We start from the raw sequence: 5,608 nt of genomic DNA, 5'->3' as shown, positions 1-5,608 counted from the left end.
TAAATGGATCTGTTGTTGGCCACAAAACCAATAAAGCTTCTGGAGGACAAGGGTGATGTGGTCCCAGGAACAGGGGTGAGTGAGCAGGTGTGCAGCAGAATTCTGGATGTAAAGAAGTTTAATGGATTTTGGATGATGATAAATTCTTGATATGAATAAATAATGATGAATGGATAAAAAATTCTCCAATATGTGAATGCTCCAGTACTAAATAATAATGAATGGAAACATAAAAAGATTATCCAATGTCAATGCCACAGACCCAAATACCCAGAAGTATTTGGCTGCTCCCTTCTGCCTTCTGTACAAGAACAGTCAGAATGAAATCATACCAATTGCTATTCAGGTGCCTGTTAAAAAATAAGTAAAATATTACTAACTAAATAAAAAAATAAAAAAATTAGTGCTTGAACTAAATGATGGAGTTTTTACCAAATACTCTGTTTGGGTTTACTTTGATTTGTGAAACAGCTTAGTCGTCAGACCACTGCAGGAGTGGGGAACACAGTCTTTCTCCCAAGCGATAATCAGTACGACTGGATGCTTGCCAAGATGTGGGTGAAATCTTCTGACTTTAACATCAGTTGATCACACATCTTCTCAAGACACATCTGATATCTGAGGTTTTTGCCATAGCCATGTACAGACAGCTCGCTGCAGTCCATCCCGTATATAAGGTAGCCACCCTTTAATGTTTTCACCAAAGTTAAACACTGAAACACTTGGCCTGACATTGTTTTGCAGCTTGTCTTATTTTTTTTTAAATGTTTCATTTTTTTCCTTACAGTTACTGATACCTCACGTCCACTTAACCATTGCCATCAACACTGCAGCTCGTGAACAACTCATCTGTGAATCTGGGCTGTTTGAAAAGGTATATTTAACCCTGCACAAACAGTACCTTATAAGGAACCACAATTTTTCCATTTATGTTTATTTCTGATGTCTCTGGTTCATTCACATGATCTGAAGATCTGAAGATGCATACAGTCTTAACAAAGCTTTATTTTGTCATTAGCTGTAGGCTCTGGCTTCTGTTTTGTAGACTTCACTGCAGTTCTCTAAACAAGTAGTAGAGATCGGGGGCAATTGTAAAATTTTTTACATTTTCCTTCATAACTTACAAACTACTTGAAATACACTGGTCATCTTTGACATTACAAAGAAATATAGGTGCACTAATTAATAATACAATTGATATTTTGATATTTTTACTAATAAGGACAAGATTATAATATATTAAATTAATAATTAATAAAAGGTACAAAAATGGTTCAAATTCTTTTAGATGTCAGGCATCATATGCATTCTAAAAAGCAAAAGACTATTCTTATTTTTGTAGAATAAGCAACTATTCTAATGGTAACAAGATTTAAATTATTTAAATATATATTTTACTCAAATACATTACTCAGCTGATGAATCAAAAACAGTCTTTAATGAAATGATACAATATAGATATACAAGAGGAGAATAATGTCAGATTCCCAAAAGTCAATTCTTCACAAAGACATCTGGGAGTGGTGATTGTCAAGGATCCTTCTGCGTTGGAGGCTATTATATAGGTTTGAGAAGTGACACAAGAACTCTAGAAAATCTTCATCCTGCATCCATCCTGATTTGTTTGGTTCCTATACAGCCAGGGTTCCATCCCTGATGAAATGAGGGTGAAAATTTACCCCAGGGAACACAAAGTGTGGAGGGATTGCATTCCCCAGTGCATTCACTGCACAATGCCACAGTGGCAAGACATTCCATGCTGTCCAGATGTTACTGCCCCCACTTGCTTTTGGCCTTTTGGACCAGAACCTTTTCCAGTTTCTGGACAGTGGTGACCCCTGTCTCATCCATATTCCAGATATTTTTTTGAGCAGTTTAATGATATTAAATTAAAGATCATGTATCATAGAGCAAAAAAAATAAATAAAAATTGAACAGCAAAAGTAACAAAACATTTTTTAATGGGCATAATTAAATTTATAAATAAAAATAACTAAGGAATATATAGTAAAACCAAAAATTATTCAGACCCAGATATACACCACCTAATTTTTGATATATTGTTTTTTACTAGTGGGTGCAGGACACAGTTTATGATAATGTGAAACATGTCTGATAATGTGAAAAATGGTATCTGAATAAAATTTGGTTTGACTGTATCTATTTGTTAATAGTTCACCAACTAATATTATACATATTCTTGCAACATTGTTTGTTAATAGTCATTTAACAACATAGTGTGTTGATTTGTTTAATAGTAGAATAGTGCCACATAGTTCAGGTGAAAGTTTGTGTACGTAAGCAGGAGGCTGTTTTGAGACTTTGTATAACTAAATGCTAATGAGTAATAGTTCTGCTCCCTTTTTAAGTTGGGTGTGTTAACTATGCAGCACTTTTCGTTTCCTTTATCTGGTTATGTTTACATTTTGTCTAAAGTGATGACATTGCCTTTTTATGTTAAAACCAAAAAGGTGTGTATATTTTTGGCTTGGAATAGCCTTCTGTTAAAGAATGTATTCATCCTTACTATAGGCAAAAAATATAACCTCCTTCCAAATTAATTGCACTTTGATTGAAACCAAAGCTAAGAAGTATCGGCTATCGGTATCGGTACTCGGTATCGGCAAGTACACAAATGAAAATACCTGTACTTGTATCGGTTTGTAAAAAAGTGGTATTGTTTCATCCCTACACTGGGCCATGTGGCTTGGGGGCGGTTGTAACACAATGTTACAATTGCCCCTGATGCAGCCATGACAGATTTTTGTATACTAGTTAGCCACATCTATATAAACATTGGTTGTTCATGTTCAATTTTAATCAAAAACCTAGAGAAAAAAAAATATATGGAGTTTTAATTTCGCAGTTATCTAAACTTTAGACAGCAGAAGAAAAAAATACTTCAAAATCAAAAAATTACTTCCATACCTCACTATCAGTATTTTGGTGAAATTTTCTGCTGAGGTGAAATGATCATGCTCCTTTTCCAGAGCCAGAGAGAGAATCCTACTGCACTTGTACAGTGTCATCACTTTAGCTTGTTTCTGATTGGTGAAATGAGTCTGTTACAATTGCCCCCGGTCTCCCCTGTGTTTGAAATGTAGTCTGACATCAAAATTCACTGGTGTTTTTCTGTTTGAAAGGCTAACAGCACTGGTGGAAGTGCAATTGGGAAAGTGATTCAAAAAGCCATGCAGACTTTCACCTATAAGTCACTGTGCTTCCCTGAGGCCATGAAAGCTCGAGGAGTTGACAACAAGGAAGATCTGCCCAACTACTACTACGGAGATGATGGCATGATGATCTGGGAAGCAGTCAAAAGGTTATTGAAAATGGCAGATGTTCAAAAGCTAATGATTAACCAAAAAAATTAATAATGCATTTGACAGCAAGAGTAAGTTTTAAATTTGCTGATTCATCATTTTACATGATCACCTTCTAGTTTTGTTTCTGATGTGGTCAAGATCTACTATCGAAGTGACGAGACAGTTCAGGAGGACAAGGAGATCCAGGCATTTGTTCAGGATGTTTGCTTCTCTGGTATGAAGAACAGTCCAAAGAATTGTGGTGAGTACACAATAATAAATGATTAGTGTGTTCATGAGTGTGTTCATGTCTGTAAAGACCAATGGTGGACAGCAGCAAAGAATTTTTTCTTTGTTACTGTACTTAAATACATCTGTTGTTTGATGTTTTTAGTTTGAGAAACTCTTTTACTTCACTGTATCTTATAAACCTGTTAAATCGGTTCACACATTTGCAGTGAATGATTAATTTGTGAATTGGACTGAATGTTCACACAGATTGCAGTTGTTCTTCAGTCAGCAACTCACTGATTTAAATGTTTTGGGGTGCATTTCCCAGAAAGCAACCATGGTCGCATTTCCATTGTTACCAATAGAGTTCAACTGAACTTGTGACCGTAGTTGGCCAATGATGCTTCTGGGAAACCACTCCAAGTCTACAGTTAACAATTCAGTGAATTCACAAGTCTCACTCAAAATAAGTCAAGAACAGAAGATCCTCTGAGCTTGAGTGCGCACAATGGCACAAAATGTATGAATGAAAATCATGTAGGTCACGACTGTCAGTTTTTGTGAACTAAATCTACTGTATAAAATTCTTGAATACAGACATGTCCACATTGTGTATCTCCATCTCAGTAGTAGGTGGCTTTAGGTAAATACGAAACGTTACATTAAAAGAATGCTCATGCATCTTCCCCACTGCCGAAGCAAATTTGGGCAAATTTGCTAGTTTCAAGTGAAATCTGTACTTTTCCTCAATTACTTGATTCATGCACTTCCTCCACCACTGGTGAACACGCTGCCAATGTTCACAGAGTTTCCGGCTTTTCTGAAAACTCGGGAGCAGTTGGTCGAGTACCTGACTGTTGTGATTTTCACAGCTTCAGCACAACATGCTGCAGTCAACTTTGGACAGGTGGGATTAAACACACTTTTCAGGATGAACATAAACTACAGCTGGGTTAGTATCTGTAGACTGATATATGTGTGTCTGTCTTGCATTCCAGTATGACTGCTTTGCCTGGGTCCCAAACAGCCCTTCCACAATGCGGAAGCCTCCTCCCACACAGAAGGGCCAGATGGATATAAAGTATATCATGGAGAGTCTGCCAGACCGTGGACGCTCCAGTTGGCATCTAGGAGGAGTTTGGGCCCTCAGTCAGTTCCAGGAAGAAGAGGTTTGAAGACAGATTCTTCATAACTAGTTGCATATACTGCACTTGCTGCTTACAAATTAATTGATGTGACAAATCAAAACAAAACTCTGTTTTGCTTGTTCTATCTTCTCTCCAGCTGTTTTTAGGCATGTATCCAGATATGTACTTTACTGAGCAACCTGCAATAGAAGCCATTAAGACTTTCCGCAAGAAATTGGTTGAGGTGACCAAGATCATCAAGAGCCGAAATGAAAAATTGAAAGTCCCCTACTGGTATCTGTCTCCAGACAGAATCCCCTAACAGTGTGGCCATCTAGAGAACAACTGTAAGAGCAATTTGCAAACCCTAATTTGCAATGATTTAAGCCAGTATATGCTTTGCATCTAAAGAAAATTAAGAGTTTAAGTAGGCACAGTTAAGATTTAGATCTACATCACAGTATAACACAATAAACAAAATAATTGCCACAGTAGCTGTAAGGATTTTAGTGCAAATTGTAATCTTGATAAAAAGAATACAAAGTTAGATATGCCAAGAAATTAAAATCTACACAAAATGTAAATAAATAAATGTCCACCTATATTCACAGTGATCAATCTAAGACAACCTTCATGTGTCACTGAGGTTTTTTTCATATAAAGCAAATATCTGTTTTTTTTATTCAATTTATATTTTAGTCAATTATAATGATTAGTCGTTCATGTTGTCATTTGATTTATAATTTAATCATATTCATATTATTATATAATTTATCACATATTCATTTGTTCATCATTTTATTAGTGTTATTCATTAAGTGTGAGCTTTGAAACATATGCAACTAAGATTGTTCAATAAAACAATTCTGTTCATTTTTGGCATCACTTTATTTTCTGCTTTCTGCTTTTGGTTTTCTCTGTCATATCCTCAAGCTGATAGAAGAC

General features: G+C 35.9%; 1 pseudogene; it reads left to right on the top strand.

The window, feature by feature from the left end:
• Nucleotides 1-217: 217 nt before the first annotated feature.
• Nucleotides 218-5,298, top strand: LOC127160556 (polyunsaturated fatty acid 5-lipoxygenase-like; annotated as a pseudogene).
• Nucleotides 5,299-5,608: the final 310 nt, after the last annotated feature.

The sequence above is a fragment of the Labeo rohita genome, unplaced genomic scaffold (assembly GCF_022985175.1).
Source record: "Labeo rohita strain BAU-BD-2019 unplaced genomic scaffold, IGBB_LRoh.1.0 scaffold_386, whole genome shotgun sequence".
Classification (NCBI taxonomy): Eukaryota; Metazoa; Chordata; class Actinopteri; order Cypriniformes; family Cyprinidae; genus Labeo; species Labeo rohita.
This window is presented reverse-complemented; position numbering and strand designations above follow the sequence as displayed.